The 19,471-nt window shown below is 34.5% G+C and overlaps 1 long non-coding RNA gene across 1 annotated transcript in view; it reads left to right on the forward strand.

Annotated features, from left to right (window-relative positions):
- The window catches only part of LOC135276776 (uncharacterized), an 889,534-nt gene that overhangs the window by 254,699 nt on the left and 615,364 nt on the right, over positions 1-19,471 (forward strand). The gene's annotated exons all lie outside the window — the stretch shown is intronic.

Raw genomic sequence — 19,471 nt, forward strand, 5'->3', positions numbered from 1 at the left:
GTACCATATGATCCAACAATCCTACTCCCACGTTTACAACCAAAAGAAAGGAAATCAGCATTTTAAAGAGATCTGCATTTCCATGTTTGTTGCAGCACTGTTCCTAGTAGCCAAAATTGAACACAACCTAAGTGTCCATCAGTAGATGAATGGATAAAGAAAATGTGATACTTAAACACAATGCAGTACTATTCAGCCATAAAAAGAATGAGATCCTGTCACTTGCAACACCATGGAACTAGAGATCATTATGCTAAGTGAAATAAGCCAGGCACAGAAAGACAAACATCACATTTTCTCACTTATTTGTGGGATCTAAAAATCAAAACAGTTGAACTCATAAATAGAGAGAGTAGAAGGATGGTTACCAGAGGCTGGAAAGGGTAATGGGGGGTGGGGTGGGAGGTGGGGATGGTTAGTGGGTACAAATAAAGTAAAAAGAATGAATAGGACCTAGTATCTGATAGCACTACAGGTTGACTATAGTAAATAGTTGTACATTTAACAATCACTAAAAGAGTATAACTGGATTGTTTGTAACACAAAAGATAAATGTTTGAGGGTATAGATATTCTATTTTACATGATGTGATTATTACGCATTGCATATGTGCATCAAAACATTTCATGTACCTCATAAATACTTACTATAGATCCAAAAAATAAAATTAAAAAATAAAGTGATAACAAGTGCTATAATTGTTACATTTACTTTTTGTTATAAGTAATTATAATTGTTATAATTACTTACATAGTAAGTATACTTACTATGTATCCAAAAAATAAAATTAAAAAATCAAGAATCTAAAAAATCATCTGCTTTGAGGATTTATATAACCAAAGTAAATTTTAGAGTTATCTTCTTTGACCACAAAATTACGTGGCTGTGTATTTAAATAGCATTAAAGAATAATAAATAGATTCATTTAGGTCATGATACTCTGTTTATGAAAATAAGGGGATGAGTTTTCTGCCTGTCTTAATTCAAGTAATAATTGTTTTCCTCCAATCAACTGGTTATGTTTATCTTATGGACAAAATAGGTAACCAATTGTGTTTCCTTTTATGTATTTTTACTACTTACAAGTTTAGAATGAATTTTGAGGCCCCTCTAGAAAGCAAGCAGAATATCAAGGCATCCATTTAATGTACTAACATTATTTCTTAAATAACAATATTTGTCCTTTGCTCTAGTTTTCTTATTCTGTACATATCAGTTTCTTTATTGAACAGGATAGTGCACAGTAGCTGCATTGTTCGAATACGAAGTTTCCAAGGTAATATAGCAGAGAATAGAAAAAAAAAAAAAAAAGGTGGCATATCAGCAATTAATAATACCTGATAAGGAACGACATCATTCGTTTTGGCTCATCACAGTTCAATATTAACTAGTCTTATAACCTCTATCTAATTACAAGATATTCTTAAAAATGTAGAAAAGCATATTAAATATGAGGTGAGCACCACTTTCTCAACCATAGTCCTTTCACAGAATAGGCAAGCCAATAAAATATCTGTGACAAAAATATTGTGTGAATAAGAGCATATGACATTATAAAAAGAGGCAGAGATACAATGTTAATGAAGAAATCGTAGAGACTTAAAAGAACGCTAGTTAATATGCAATAGATTTGAAACAAATGAAAGGATAAATGCAAATTCAAAATAGGACATGATAAGCTAATCTCAATATTTAGAAAAATTTGAAAAATAGTAATTGCTCCATATTGTGAACTCTCTCTTATTCTGAAGAGACTACCCAAGATTTTCAGTCACTTGGTAAAGAATCTCAAAGGTTTTCCAGAGATTCTATCACCACACATCATAACTTCAAGTACTCTTCTCCTCAAAGGGAAAGTAACAAAGCAGAATTATTCATTGGGGATTATGGTGATAAAAAATTCACAGTTCCCATTAAAGCAATAATGTGCCAGTTTTTAAATTACTGAACTATTCTGTTTGTTATTTCCAAGGGAATCTTATTAGCAAAGATAGAACATACTAACATGGTTTTGCTTTGGGATTCATCACATGTCTGATTAGAGAGTATTTAAAAATGTATTTCAGATATCTTCTCCTCATTTTCTATAAACAGACTGAAATGACAATTAATAATCTCAGGGTTATTAAATTCAGAGGACATGAAGGTACATTGTAACTTGTGAAGTTGAACCAGCAATGCACGTAATAATGTAGACAGTAAAAAGAAATAAAAGGATCAGACTCATAGTTTTAAAATAGATCTGGTTCTGCATGCATAGAATTATCCCCCAAAGTATTCTGGATATAATTTTAAGCATACAGCATCACCTTTGTCGAGCAACATGATAATGCAAGTCCAAGTCTCCACTTTTCTATTTTTTTCAAATTCTTTGAACCTTGTTTATTGATTCAGCCAATTTACATAAAGAACCCATTCTAATATAAGCAACCCAGTTCTATAAACCTGTAGTTAACAATAATTTAAAGACATTTTATCTAGTTCTATGTTTCCATAGTTTAGCATAATTATGTGAAATAAATATTCCATGCTGCTTTAACCCAATGTTTCATAGCAGTTTCAAATTGTTGAGCATAGGATTAATGTTCAAATTTGAAATTTTTAATTACTGTTTAGTGAGAAGTCACAAATTACATCAGTACTGTTTTCAAATAGTCACATGTACCACCCTACCCCCACCAAAATCAACTGATTATAGAAGATGGATCTTCTACTTATGAATTAGAAGAAGTTCATTTTTTTTAAATCAAGTGGGTCTTTTCTGATCATAGAGAATATGGAGCTAGCAAATATGTGGAAAACAACATTGTGCTTTATGTTACCACCTCCCACTTCTTTTAAAATAAAGGGAGAGGGCATTAAATGTAGGCAGGATTAGGTTCTCCATTTAAATTCCAATTCATGTATTAATTTAACGATCTGTGGGTTCGAGGCATCTGAGTGTGGCTCCTGTCGCTGGGAGCTCTCTCCCCAGTGGGATGTGTCCTGAGGTTCTTGGCCTCCCTTGCCCCAGGAATGGGGAAGAGGGCCCTGGCACCTGGTGAGCTTACCATTCAAGTAAATATTGGACCCAAAGAGTTTAGTAGAAAGCGATTTATTAGGCAAAGAGAGAGAGAGAGAAAGAGAGAAAGCTCCCGTGCTGCCATGAGAGGGGAATCCGAAGGGGATATCGGCACAGGTAGAGAGGGAAAGATAGCTCCCACGTTGCTGTGGTAGGGCATCCCAGAGAGGGAAATACGCGCAGGTAAGGTGCAGTGGGGTTTTAAATTTGAAGTTATTCCCGCCCCGTTCATGTTCTTGTACAATGAGAGGAGTTCTTTCAAACTTCCTCTGGAGTGATTGATCTTCAACTTTGATGCTGGATTGGCTGTCTGGTCCAGAACAGAGGCCCTTCCAGAGTTTTTTGAGGGCTTTTTTTAAACAAAGGAGCACACCTGAAATTTTACCTAGTCTGCACGAGAAAGTTAGACAAAGAACTCTAGGTTCTGGAATGGGGAGGTGGATGAAGGCATGGTGCTGGGAAGTTCTTGCCTTTGAAACCACACCCTTTGTGGCCCCAGAAAGAGGAGTTAACTTAGTCCCTTACTATGATCGGGAAAGAATCATTCTAGGGCAAGTTCTAGCAGGTGGAACAGGACAAGCATGGACCAGAGTGCTTGTCTTGTTGCATTAGCCTTTCCCTGAAGGAGTATCAAGGGAAAAGCCTTTTGTGTAGTCAACTGGTCTACTTACGGTGTTTATCAAGAGCAGCCAAATATTTATATGCACATTTGACCCTTAGATAATGCACTGTAACTTAAATACAGTTATAATTCTTACATTGCACTTGCCTGCAAATTCGAGCCTGTATTTTGACACAATTGCATCTACATCTTTATGACTTAAAGCCTATAGCATCAACAAACCCGCGAGTAATTTTGATGACCAGAGAAGGAAACTTTAATAACTAATAACTATGTTGGTATTTGCAAAGAGTACATAGGACCCTCAAAAGGGCTTTCCTAAGGATTCCTATTTATACATGACTACCTCCCAGCTAAAGAGGCATAAAAAGTATTGGTACTAAATTAAGTCCTGCAACTGTTGATATAAACAGATATTTCTGGGGATGATCTAACCAAACACCAGTCAGGTGGATATGCTTGTGATTGATGTAAATAATATAAATAAATGAAGTGGATAGGGAGTAAAATAGGGTAAAATGAGGAGCGTACTTTCTGGCTTCAGGAGTCCACTGCTATTAAGCTCCAGCTAATTGTTGACATGTTGAAACATGAATTTGGTATTGACAAATCTTCCTTTTTTACACAAAGTGAGAAATATGGCAAGGCATAAAAGTGGTATGTCTAAAGAAAGGTAAGAAGAACAGATATTGGAAAGAGAAAGTGAGAAAAGAGAAACTGAGGCAAAAATCATCAAGGTGCATATAGTTGGAGAAAAGGCTCAGGTTTCTGCAATAAGGGTCATAATTTTCTATTTTCCTTTGACTTCACAAGGTGTTGAAAGGGATCAGCTTAACTAATGATCCAATGTCCAGTTATAGCTACTTATTTCAAACACTTGTATGCTGTTTCACAAGGTGATGATTCAATTAATGGTGGATAAATAATAAGGGAGGCCAAGAAAGCTCATAAACTAAAAGTTAAATTGTATTCAAATACAAAATAATCTGAATGTTAGATTCCAGGAACTGTCCAAGTGTGGAGAACAAGGAAAGTTCCTTGAAAATATAAATAGGTTTTGCATAGAGGCTAAATTCCAATCAATTCATGCAATGAAATTTTTTATTTGACTCTATAAAGTTGATTGCTTTTATTGGGTATACTAAGAATATGAATAGATTGACCTCATTTTTAACTCATTACATATATGTATGCTTTATGTTGAATTTTTGTAAACTTCATCAATTTTTTAAAGTATAAAGACAGGCTGGGTACAGTGGCTCATGCCTGTAAGCCTAACACTTTGGGAGGCCAAGACGGGGCGGGGGGGACTACTTGAGGTCAGGAGTTCGAGACCAGCCTGGTTAATATGATTAAACCCTGTCTCCACTAAAAATACAAAATTTAGCTGGGAATAGTGGCAGGTGACTATAATCCCAGCTACTTGGGAGGCTGAGGCAAGAGAACTGCTTGAACCTGGGAATCGAGATCTCAGCACTGCACTCCAGCCTCAGTGATAGAGCAAGACTACATCTCAAACAAACAAACAAAAACATAAAGTATAAAAACAAATATTTTGTATACTTTTGTTTCTACCTTTAGGCCTACATGCTAGTCACATTTTGTAATGAGATTTTGTGCATATAAATATTAATAAGAATGCTAGCTAATTCCAAACTCATGAAGTGACTGAACTTACAATTGATATATTTTGTAACATACTGTGTACTCACCAGGAGCCAGGCACTGATGGAGGCTCTAGGATGCAATGGAACATGTAAAGGTTTAGAGTAAAAGGATAGTCAGCAATGCAAATGTAACAGAAAATGTCATAGGTATGAAAAGTGATAGTGGCAGACAAAGTTAAATTTAAGGTAAAAATCTGAGGGAAGAAGCAGCAAGACGGCACCCTTTTACTAATAAGTGATATGAGCTACAATTCCGACATGTGTCATTGACATCTGAAGTCTTGAGTTACATGATAAATTATCTAAGCAAAAACCTTCCAGGCACAAAAGGAATGATAATCAGAAACATGAGGACATGTGGCACCTTTACAACCTTCCCAATACCTGCCAAATAATGCGAACAACAAAATTGAGGGCATTGATAAGAAAAATTTAACATATAATTGCTTATTACTAATAAGTTTACATGGAAATCTAGAGGAGAGAAAGGGAGGTCATTTTAATAAAGCAGTTATTAATGAATTTCAAATTGAAAAGAAAACTGAATATATTGTATTAAAGTATGTTTTAAAAATTACCCTCCTTTTCCTTCTTTCTATTTTCAGCTGACTTTGTGTTGGCCCCATTTTCTCCTGTCATTATTGGCTTCCAAACTCCTTTACAAACTGTGCCCTACTCCCCACTGTACATGTGGTTGATAAATAGCTGTTAGCCATTAGCATCACATCTTTCAACTAAGATGTAGTGGGATCATTTTCATGACCCAAGAGATAAAGTAGATCACATAACAGGAATGAGAATCAAAATGGACTCAGCTATTTTACCAGCAACACTGAGAGGTACAAGACAGTAGGTATGCAATTCTGGGATATACACCATATGCTCCCAAAATATTCCAAGAAAACGGTTTCTATACTAAATTTATACACTCATCCAACTTTCTAATCATGTAAATGATCAATTTCCTCTATGCTATATTACCAAGTGTGCACATTTACTTCATGTGCATATTTGCCAGGAAGATGTTCTGAGATGACCTCCCCCAAAATGGAGTAGTGTGACAAGAAGGAGAGTTGGATTAAGGGAATTGGTTATTCTCTACAAGAGAAAAGAGATGAAATTTCCAAGATAATGATAACTAGAAGTCTGAAGAGGACTCAATAGATAAATAACTTGTTCAGTTTGGAGCAGGATAAAGTGCTCTGGTAGCTAATAAGAGATGCCATTAATTTTAAAAGTAAGATGTAAAAAATAGAGCAAAACAGTGAGTACAAAGTTGTACAAGAAAAGAAACATCATACTAATAGGCAGTTCAATTCAGTTTTATAGCCAAAGACACTAGCATAAACCCTCAGTAGTAACCTGACCTGGTTATGTCACTAGACTACATTGGCTAAATGGAGGAGAGCAAGTATGTGTGGATGAGAGAGTGCAAGATATTTAAAATATATATTATTAATATTAAGTATTCAATAGACAATATCGAACATTCAAAATTTTTGAACAAGAACATAAGCCTATAATTTATAAATATAAAGATATATAATAATCGAAAAAAGCTGAAAGTATTGACAAATATGATCACTGGGAAGCATGAATTTGGTTGGATAGGGAAACTGATGCTTTTCATTATAACTTTAAATTGTAAACTTACCCATATTATTTTGGGAAAAATATTTAAGTTATTTTTGAAAAGAGAGAACTTTTCTGCTAGCTCCATCAAACAGAAATACTTCAGGCAAAGATCACATGCCTAACTCCTCTGAACACTCACTCAGACCAGGGGTGAGGATTATTGATCAGAGAGAAACTCATTATATGTCTGCATCTGTGATCTTAGGGGAGAAGAGATCTTTTATCAAAGACAGCATTAGGTAGGAGATGAAACCATCACACTGACCTTTCAGACTAATTTAAAAAGGGATGCATGTAGGTAGAATTTTTTAATATTTAAGAAAAAATCGAGCTTATAATTATGAAATATTATTTAGACACAGTATATTTTTAAAGATTTTGAAATATATTAAGTGAGTAAAATATTCTGTCTGCAGAAATTTTACAGAAAGACCTCAATGCAAATTCATTTTTATTTAATTACTGATTTGACTAATTCAGTTTCAGTGTATTTCAAAATTCTACATAAATATTTCCCAAGGCCAAACACGTAGAAGTTTAGTACAGAACCATTTGATTTTCAGGTTGACATGAAACAGTGAATATTGTACTATGTCAGAGAATTCTTACCCTAAAAATAGAATAGCCTCAAGAAAGGAAAATATTTCACAGTGTTAGAGTCTTTCACTGAAAATCAAATTAATGCATTCACTCTTCAGTTGAAAATTTTAGTAAAGCACAGTTAAGTAGCTTGCTTGTGAACATGTGTTATATTTCCTTTCTTTGATTATTTTCATTCCTTTTTTTTTATTATACTTTAAGTTCTGGGGTACATGTTTAGAATGTGCAGGTTTGTTACACAGGTATACATGTGCCATGGTGGTTTGCTGCATCCATCACCCCGTCATCTATAAGACTGAGGTTATAGAACATATAAAGAACTATGTAAAGAAATAACGTTCTGAAATATGTGACTTAACAACACCTTACTGAGAAGCAAACCATCATATAAGTGATGGTTTAAGTCTCTTGTTTCAGTCTTTGTTCCATTGCGAGCTGTGACACCTCATTAATGTACTTGATCTTTCTCTGTCCCACTTTCAACATCTGTACAACAGGGATAATAGTGCCTGCATGATAATATGGCTATGACTACCAGATGAAATAATATATGTATACTATTAGGACAATGCCTGGCATATAATTAAGCACAAGCTCACTACTTGTTCTCATTATTGTTCTTTTTTTTGACACTATGTTTCTATTTAATATGACATGCTATTTATGCTTTCTTAAAACTTAACTGAGAGATAGGTAGTTTTTGTTCATTCAGAAATTCTAATGTGCTGTGTAGCTCACTTAATGTCATTCTTTTGGAAAATATTGAAAATTGCTTTCAGGACTTACTGTCTGATCCAGAAACCTTCAGTCTAGTGAAATATTCAGTCTACAGAAAATGAGAATGGGGTGAGTAGGCAGCAGTAAGCAATTACTTAGAAGAAGCAAATTAAATGGGCTGATAGTTAGAAAAGGAATTTTTTCCTTGTGGGGTATTTCTTTAAAAATCATCTAGTTTCATTTCCACTAGCCTCATTCTTATACATACTAGAAAACACTTGGCTTTCAAAGTTGTTTTTAGGTACTTGCTATTACAATTGTGGCTGTTCATATAAATGCACTCAGATGTCTCACCTGCTTTCTCTGTTCTCTCCCCACTGTCTTCACTCTGTCCTCGCCATTACCACAACACCAGCAGGACAAGAACACTTGATGTCTGGCTATGAGAATTGAAGCACACCTGTCATTTCATGTTTGATATTTTGGGAAAATAGATGTGATGTGCTAATTGAGTAGAAAACAAACGATAATGGTATCTTGAACTGTTAAAACTGCTAAGAATTTTAGAAAGTATTTTCTGAGGCCAAAACTCCTTATTTTATCATTAAGTAAATGAATCCTAAGAGGCAAAATACTTTGTATAAGTTTTATTAGCTAGTAAATGGAGAAACAAGAACTAGTCTTTTCATCTTTAACTACAAATTTAGCACAATTTTTTTTTTTTACCATGGTGCATACCTAAGTTGAGAGACTTGGTACTGTATTCTTGTTTTGCTTAATTTTATCAAACATAAAAAAATACACATATTCCCCACAATAAATATGACTGAAGCCATTAAAATGGGTAAGATAGCCCTGTCCTGTGTATTTTGCTGCTTCATCATGTCCTCTGGCTACTTACTCTTTTTAAAATCAAAAAAATCACTAATTTAGTTAGGTAATAATGTTCATGAAATGTCCTTTTATGAACAGGAAATTTTTGTATCATGATTTGCCATATGTCTTTCCATTACCATTCCAAAATAGATCTAATTATGCCAAGGCTGAGTTTTGTAATATTAACATGATCATATGTTTAAGAAAAGATTAGGCTAAGCTTGATCATAAGTCTTTTTAGTTCCTTCCCATAAGTAAGATTAATATCTAGTAATCACAGCCTACCTTTAAAAGGACAAAAACTACTCAATTACAATGCTCTGTATTCTTTCTAGTATTTCTGTATCCTGCATTAAAACTCTATTACTTTAATGACATTGCTTTCAAATAAACACCTCTAACTGATTGATTTAAACAAAATTTATTGCATTGAATGTATTTCTGAGAAAGGTGAGAGGTATTATTTACTGTCCATCATGTGTTATTTCATTTTAGTAGGTGAACATGGAACAAAAATAGAAGGACAAATAAGGTGTCATCATTGTAACTAGAAAAGAAAATCCATTTCTAAGTCTCCCATTAGGTATCTTTAGAAGATGTTGTAGATCTGCTATGTCTGAGTTAGTAACTTCTTTTTGTATTAAATTTCCCCTATTTCTTTCAAAGTACATTGTAAAATTAATCAATATCAGTAACATACACTACTGAAAACAAGATATAAAGAAAAAAATTCATCATTTTTATCTTACGTATTTTAAAGGAAACTTATCAATATGTGTCAGAGTCAGCACATGTAGCCTCTAAGGCTATTTCTGCTTGCACTCGAATTATGCTTGTCTGTGGTTGAAAACACCTGCGATAGCCTTAGCTTATTTCTAGGTACAGATACAATACTAACAAACATAAAAATGATAGTAATTAATAATAATAATGGCTGTTACTAATTGATCACCAACAATGCGCTGATATTTAATTACATATTTTGTCTCTAATAAGTGAAATATATCTGAAAAGCAGATTTTCTTAATCCTTTTTCGTGGCTGAGGGAGCTAAAACACAAGGAGGTAAAGTACTCTCCTACAGGTTCCAATCAAGATCTGTCTGAATTTAGAGTAGGTAATCTCTGTATCCCATTTTGCCTTTCTTGACATAAAATAACACTTTGAACACTCTAAGAGCTCAGAGGAGAGGAGAATCAATGGAGTAGTAAAGAAAGGCATCTGTGGCAAGTGAGAACAGCTTCTCATATACTCTCTTCTCCCGCCTTCTCATTTTCCACTTTTATTCATATCGACTTGCCTCCTTTAATTCTTTTTACTTATACAGTCATTGCACTTTTATTTTGCCTCTGGCTTATTATTTATTTCCCCATTGGGCTTTCAGGATGTGAAACTTGCAAAATTACTTTACTCAAGTATTTGTGTTCCTTGTATCCCCGCAAAGCTGCAAACCACCCTAGTAGCAGTGGCTGGCTTGGAGGATAACACAGTAGGTAAAGTTGTAGGCAAGGAAGTGGGCACAACTCTTCCTCTTATGGTTATGACATCTTTCATTTAAAAAAGATCTGATGACATCTTGAGTTCTTAAGAGGGTTTTGTAAGGTAAACATCAAGGATTTCTTAATTACCCTTTGGGTAAGAAAGACAGTGTAGGGTTTTGACACAATGAATTTTCTCCTTAATTTCTCTCTTAACTTCCAAGTTAAATATATTTTTGTCATTATTCTAAGTGAGTCAATTTATCAATAATGACTAGCTACTCTATACTGTAAACCTATATCTATCAAGAGGATGGAATATATAAGGCACAGGTCTTTTTTTTTATTTTTATCTGTGTTTTTTCTTTTGTGAAAATAAACTATGTATACAGAAAAGTACACAAGTTATAAGTCTGCATCTAGGTGAATTACAACAAAGTAGACCCACCCATGTATTCACCACCCAGGTCATAAAATAAAGCCAAGGAACTTCCTTCTTTCTAATCATTATCCTGGTGGTCTTTTCTTTTTTTTTTTTTTTTTTTTTTTTTTATTGCATTTTAGGTTTTGGGGTACATGTGAAAAACATGCAAGGTTGTTGCATAGGTACATATGTGGCAGTGTGATTTGCTGCCTTCCTCCCCTTCACCTATATCTGGCATTTCTCCCCATGCTATCCCTCCCCAACTCCCCACCCCCCTATATCCCCCCCTCTCCCCGCCAACAGACCCCAGTGTATAGTGCTCCCCTCCCTGTGTCCATGTGTTCTCATTGTTCAACACCCACCTATGAGTGAGAACATGTGGTGTTTGATTTTCTGTTCTTGTGTCAGTTTGCTGAGAATGATGGTTTCCAGGTTCATCCATGTCCCTACAAAGGACGCGAACTCATCGTTTTTGATGGCTGCATAATATTCCATGGTGTATATGTGCCACATTTTTCCTGTCCAGTCTATCATCGATGGGCATTTGGGTTGGTTCCAGGTCTTTGCTATTGTAAACTGTGCTGCAATGAACATTCGTGTGCATGTGTCCTTATAGTAGAACGATTTATAATCCTTTGGATATATACCCAGTAATGGGATTGCTGGGTCAAATGGAATTTCTATTTCTAGGTCCTTGAGGAATCGCCACACTGTCTTCCACAATGGTTGAACTAATTTACGCTCCCACCAACAGTGTAAAAGTGTTCCTATTTCTCCACATCCTCTCCAGCATCTGTTGTCTCCAGATTTTTTAATGATCGCCATTCTAACTGGCGTGAGATGGTATCTCAACGTAGTTTTGATTTGCATTTCCCTAATGACCAGTGATGATGAGCATTTTTTCATATGTTTGTTGGCCTCATGTATGTCTTCTTTTGTAAAGTACCTGTTCATATCCTTTGCCCATTTTTGAATGGGCCTGGTGGTCTTTTCAAAAATTAGTAGTCTGTACTCATAGTCTTCTCGTCAAAGATTGATATCAAGTAAAATGTTTTCACAAATTCTATTTTGTCAAGAATAATTATGAGGTTTCTTAGTGCATGTGTATATGTGGCATCAAAATGTGGAGCAAGTAGGTGGCAATAAATGTGAACAAGATAGGTTGTGTCTTGATAATTGCTCAAGCTGAGTTGTGAGCAAATGGAGGTTATGACATCACTCACCTACTTTCAGATGTGTTTCACAACTTGAATTTCCATGATTATAATTATAAAGATAGCAAAAATATAAAATGTGGCCATTTTATATTGTGAGTCTACATACATCAGTAAAAGCTCTATTTAGTCTTAAGCATAACCATTCGCTACTTTACAGCTCTGTATTTGCTTATCTCAAGATGACTAACTAATAGAGTGTCTCCCACTTTGTCTGGGATAGGGTGCTCATTCCACAGTTTCTAGCTGTCCTGGGAACAATGTAGTGGAACTCCAGCAATGAGTTATAGTGCGATATCAAACCAGTGCACCGTCACCATCTATAGATCAAAATTATAACTGCAAACTTTCTCACCTTTATGAGCCTTCCATATTCTGTATAAGCTTTCCAATCTAAATATAGGTAGCAGTTTCTGTGAATGTACAGAAAATAATGTTTGCTATTGTTTTCTCTTCAGTTGGGCTTCCAGAAAGAGATCATGGCACAAATCATGAACCACCTGTATTTACAGATGGCATAGGAAAGCATACATCGCAGAGTCATATATCAGCAGCACTACAGCATGTTTCAACCAAAGACGAGCCTCCCACATGTCAGACAAACCACCTACAGTGGGACCACAGCAGTGACAGTGTTTTTTAGCACATTCCTGATAATGAAATCTATGTTGAACTCAACATGAATGGCTTTTCCTTTCTCTTGGCAGTCAACAGCCTACACCATTCTGCATTTGACTGTTTAGTTTATTCCCCCCTCTGAGGAGGCATGACTATGGAAATACAGTACAGGATATTTTGGGGATTTATGAAACTATTAATAGAATTTATTCCCATTGCCGTGCTCTCTATAAATATCGCCATTTTCCATCCAAATTGGAGAAATTATTGACATAGTGATGTGTGAGAAAAAAATGCCTTATTAATAGAATTAATATTATTTGTATTATTAACTATTTAACTATTATTTAAGTCTTAAAAGTTATAAAGTAGAAAGTAGAAAACCATTGGTTAAAACTAATGGTTTTTGTTTATTTATTTATTCAGTAAATGTTGACTGAGCTCCTCTTATGTGCCAAAAACTCTGAGAGACTTTCTTACCTGCTAGAAGTCCACAATCTGAAGTGTCTCAGAAAATACATTTAAAGTACAATAGAAAGTCAGTGATAAAGTATATTCTACTTAAGGAAATAGGAAAATACTTCAAATATAAAGAATCATCTTGAAGAATGCATAAAAACTGTCAAGCTGAAAATATGGACAAGAACATTCTAGGCAGAACAAAAATGTATGTGCTAAGAAGATTTTAAAGGGCATGGTTTGTTGAAGTTAGAAGCTGATGTAGCTGCTTGGGAGAAGAAATAGTTGGGACTGTGCTGGAAACATAGTCAGGGGTTACATTAGAAACGCCTTGTATATTTTACTAAGTAGTTTGGGCTTAAATCTATAAGCAGAGTGAACAACTTAATTTCTTTTTAGCCTGCAAGTGGAAAGACTGTCTATCTGTGGTTTAAAAAAGCGTATCTGATGAGAGTATCAAAGAATAATTGGAGAACTGGGAGTCATGAGAAGGTCAGGAGGTACTGCAATAGTCTAAAGAAGAGATGATGAGTTCTTCAGCTAATGTAATCTCACCTGAGGTATAATTAATGTTGGTTGGTACACTTTGATGTAATACAGTAAAAAACAAAGGGAGAATTGTGAAGTTGTCTGTAAGATTCCTAATTAATGAGCAGATGGTAACATCATTATTCAACACAGTTATTATTGGCTTATTACAACAAGGAATATTTTTGCAGGAGAGTGATGTGTTGACTTTCTCTTACCATTGTACAAAGGTGAGTGGGGATGTCTAATGCACAAGTGGCAATATATTTCTGAAATTCCAGGGAGCTACAACAATATAGATATCATATGGTAGTAGTGATAATAGATCAGCTTATTATAGCAGAGTATCCTCAGTGAAAATAATTGTGAGCCTAGGAGATATGATGGAGAGGAAAGACCATGCCTCACTTCCCTTGGCAATTTTGTAGGCCCGATGGTTTTATATCTTAATTATTTGTTGATATTCTATTTGCGACATGTAAGTTGCTAGAGGAAGTCTGATTCTTGAGGTTAATTAAAGATATAGTTGGATATAATATTTCAACTCTTTGAAAATTTCAAATATATTTTTCTAAGAAATACATAGAAGCAGGCTGGAGTACAGCAGTTAAGAGTACAGATTTTCTAAATTTGTATGAATATATGGGTTACAAGTATAATTTTGTCACATGCACGGATTGTATAGTGGTGAAGTCAGGGCTTTTAGGGTACAGATGCTGAAGCCAGGCTCCTTGAGATTAAATCCTGATTACCCCAACAAATAGATGCTCTATCTTGGGTGACATATTTAACTTTGCAGGGCTTTGGCTTTGTCACCTAAAACATGGAGGTAATAGTAATGGCACATATTGATTGGGAAGTTATACATAGGAAGCCAATTAATATTTATATAATACTTAGAATATGTCCAGATGCAATTAAATATCATTAAGAGTATTTGCTAAGTAAATACTGATTACTTTCTTTAAACTTTCCATAACATCTGTCTATATGTGTGAAATGAATGGAGTCAAGCCTGACCTTTTCATTGCAAAAAAACATAAAGGATCACATTTTCTTGGTTTATTTGACGATGGTTATCTATTTAAATCCTGGAATGATGAATGAATCCAAAAAATGTTGATGTGGATGATTTTGCATTTTTCCATTCTAATCTTAACTGTAAGATAGCTTGCTTTTTCAAATGGTTAAATATGTGTTGATTTGTGTTTAATTCATAGAAAATGTCACACAAAAAAAAACATTTACACTTGGAGATACCCAGACAAAGCATTACAGTATGTCCCAAAGTGAAGCTTGAAGAATTTAACATCACATGTGACAATTCCAGTAGCAGTGAGAAATGTCACTTTTCAGTTTTTCCTAAAATAATAGCAACAGTGTAAATAAGAAGGGGAGTGTGTAAAAAATATCTCGATGCACACAGTGTTTATTTTCAGTTTCTTATTATAACCTGTATCGTAGCTGTGACTGTAAGTCACATCTATTATTTACTTATAAGACTTTGATACTCAAAGAGTTATCCTTGAACCAATAGCCTTGACCTCACCAGGTTAAAAATATGGAACCTCAGGCCTCATTCAAGACCCTCTGAATCACAATCTGCATTTTAGCAAGATTCACAATTTGTTGTATAAATATTAAAATTTGAGAAAAACTGAATAAGGAAATCTAGAGATTAGCAATAGATTGATAATAGAGTTGCCGGAGAATCAAAACTAAACAAAAAACTTCACCTTCCAGCTCTACTTCACTGAATTTCTGATATAAACCTACTTTATAAATAATAGACTTCTTATTCCAAAAATATTTATTAAAAGGCTGTTCTGTGCTAGCCTTTGTTCTGGGCTCTAAAAATACAGTGGTGAAGAAAGTAGGCAAAGTTATTTTACTCCAGTTGTTATCACTCGATTGTGCTCTGAGAGAGGTAGAGAAAATTTGTGAGTAAGAGTAAGAATTTTAAGAAGTAGGCTTCTCTAAACATATGGAAATTTTTCTAGAAAAACTTGTACATATTCAGGTTGTATATCTTTGCCCAGATTCAGTCATTGCTCAGTTCCTTTTCAGCTACTGGAGCCAGACTGCCTGGGTTTAAAAGTTCTTTTCCTCGTTTCCCTCATCTAGAAAAAAAAAAATGCCTCTATCAGACAATTGTTACGAAAATCACTGGGGCTGAAATACACAAAGGACACAGGGCAATTCCTGATATATAATAGGTTCTATGTAAGTGGGAGAGATTGTTACTGTTATTGTTATTGTTATTGTTAGCGAAATAAACATTTCACTAGTACCTTTATCTTCTCTGAATTTGATTTTTGAGAAATTGGCTCAAACTTTGGAATACGTACAAAATTTTTGATGAAATCAGTCACCAGTGGATCCTGAACCACCTCATTAGTTAAACTGTGGCAGTTGCTGACTAGATGTTGATGGAGAAGACCCCATTCTCCAGATTCTGTCCTGGACTGAAAACATGAACATGAAAATACTGACATCTTAACCATGATGCATTTCCTACATTTTTGCATAATCAGAGATTACTTTTTTCTGTTGTTCTCCACACAGAGGAGATATGTGTGCCCATCTCTCATATCTTTAAGCCTTGCTCATGTCTCCAAGCTCTTTCTCCTTAATCTCTGCTTCCTCAGTGCAGTTTATTAGTACATGAGCAGGAATTTTGCTTACCTTGGTTCCTTATCATGAGTGTTAGTAAAAGTGGTGACTCTTATCCTTTGATATAATATAATACTATTCAAACCTAACAGGAATGGTAAAACTTTATAAATAATTATGTAATAGTAAGTGTTCTCAATAGTGATTCTAATCATAGAATTTTGTTTCCTACCCAAGTGGAAATGGGTATCAGTTAATTCAGATCCTTTACTGACTCTCCATGCACTTTGAATGCTTATTTCCGGTGTATAGTAGACACAACTGCATACTTGCTACCTGTGGTCAGGGATTGGCCTTTCGGCCCCTTTTTTTCATGCCCTCCACCCACCCGTCCACTCCACTTCTCAAAGCACAGCATTTTGTAACTTACCCCTGTGCCATTGCCTCTATCAGTGGTTCACAAAATGTGGTCTGAGAACAAAACTCTTTCAGTGAAATCTGTGACATCAAACTGTATTGACAACACTAGGGAGTTATTTGCATTTTTCACTCTTTTCTCTTAGAGAGTACAGTGAAGATTTCAAGAGGCTCCATGACATGGCATACCACAACAGATTGAAAGAAGATGGAAGAATCTACCTGTCTTCTATTAAGCCATACAGTATAGAATTTTTAAAAATGTAAAACAATGCCAATCTTCTCAATATTTTTTGTCTTTCAGAATAAGGGGTTTTAATGACAAATTTTACAGGACTCTAAGGAGATTACTTTTATCGGTTGATACAGTGTAAATGTTTTCAAAGCTCCTCATTTTAATACTTAATACAGTAAATATCATTAGATACAAACCATGTGAAAGAAAGCTTTTGAGGGTCCTCAATAATTTTTATGACTCTAAAGGGATCCAAAAAACAAAATGTTAGAAAACTTCTGGTCTGTAATATTTTCTTGACTGCTTAGGACAAGAGAAAAGGCGGTGCTTGCCATGTAGTCATTTATTTCTCGTGCTCTCTGACAACTCTATGTACTTGCCAGTACTTTGCCTTTGCAAAGTGAAAGGGAAGGAGAATGATAGAGGAAACAAAATCTGTTGTGGTATCCCATGTCATGGAACCTCTTGAAATCGTCACTGTACACTCATAAGAGAAAAGAGTTAAAAATGCAAATAACTCCCTAATGTTATCAAAATAGTTTGATTTCACAGATTTCCCTGAAAAGGTTTTGTTCTCAGACCACACTTTGTGAATCACTGATGTGGCACAGGGGTAAGTTACAAGAGATGCATGTGGATTAAGGTCTTTTTTCTAGACAGTGACGTGGCTGCAGAATGTCAAGCGATGACATGACATTATTATCTGATTTAGTAAAATACATGGAGTAGCATATAAAACTAATCGTGATGAGTTTTGTGATGTACTTAAAAAACCCTTTCTAAGCTTTTATAAAAAGTGTTACACTGTGTTTCAAAGCAACTTAAGCCAGGATTGATAATCCAACTTGCTCTGAGTGACTGCCCTGTTAGTGTCCAAATCAAGAATCAGAACTCAAATTTCCAGCCTCTAGTTTTATTATACTATCATTATTCACACAAAATTGAATATCTCTATTCTTCAGTAGGACAAATTATGACAGTAGTTATGTAGAACTCAATGCATAATGCGATTTTTCCTAATGAAAGCCTAGCATGTGAACTAACAGATGTGAAAAGTAACATTGAGAAAAATGTAAAACTGTAGCTGATATTCAGCAAAAATTAGGTATAAAAGATTCAACTGCAGCTTTCAAAACAACATATACAATTCTCCCTGTAATTTGGCAAATTATTCCAATAGCCTGTAACGCTCTTGATTTGGAGCTTCTATGGGGGTTATAATTATGTCTCAACTTTTAAAACCATATCATTATCCATTCGGTTAATAGAGTACATTGATAAAAATCACAGTATCCCCTAATGTACACTAAAATTGTTAAGCAGAATAATTTATGCAAATTACTTATAGAGTTAATATATGTTAAATAGGTTTAATTACACTGCAGAACATAGTTCGCTGCAGCACACACAATTATTTTTAATTATAAAAACAGATATTTTTGAGATTTATGTTCAACCCATTACACTACCAGTTAATACTGCTTTTCTTCTTTGCTTTCAGAAATAAAGAGATTAATAATTTGTGCCAAAATCTTCTTGTTACCGAAATGTTTATGTACATATTAGTGTTAGCATTCTTTGAGATTTAAAAGTGACAAAATGTTCTTGGGCTTTATTTAAAATATATACTTATTACCAAGAGATGGGAAGGAAATTAACAGAAGAAACAACTTAAAGATGTAATAATTTTTACAACTGGGGAGCAAAACTGGAAGAACAAAGGAGAGGAGAGATGCAACTGTTTTAATTATAAACTCTTCTTTATTACGTAACTTGTAATCATATATGTATTAATTTGCTTAAAAAATTAAATGTACATGTACATACACCACATTCACCCACAGTCTTTGCCCCTACATCTTCCCATTATTTTGATTTATGTAGAAAGGATGGCTGAACAATGAATATTAAAATGTTAAGGATAGATCTCATGATATAAATAAAATTAAGGATTTCCAGATTTTTGGAAAAAAATCCATTTGCACTGGTACTGTTGTTCCACATTGTGACATTAGGTATTAGATTTGTAATATACATACACACATAGGCAAAGAAAACACAACATAGCCGAACTCATTTTAATAATAATATTAAGGCAAGATGTGACTTCTATGGCAAAGTATGAGTTTATAAATGACCTTTGCATCTGCCTGCAGTATACCAACCATAAAACATGGAAGATACACATATTCGCTAACTAATTATATGGAAAACAATATACAACATCATCAAATATGCATTACTCAGTGAAGCTCAAATATATAATTTTAGTGGGCTTATTTTTAATGATACTAGTATTCTATCAAAT

The sequence above is a fragment of the Aotus nancymaae genome, unplaced genomic scaffold (assembly GCF_030222135.1).
Source record: "Aotus nancymaae isolate 86718 unplaced genomic scaffold, 86718_ANA_hifiasm-v0.15.2.pri h1tg000003l, whole genome shotgun sequence".
NCBI lineage: Eukaryota > Metazoa > Chordata > Mammalia > Primates > Aotidae > Aotus > Aotus nancymaae.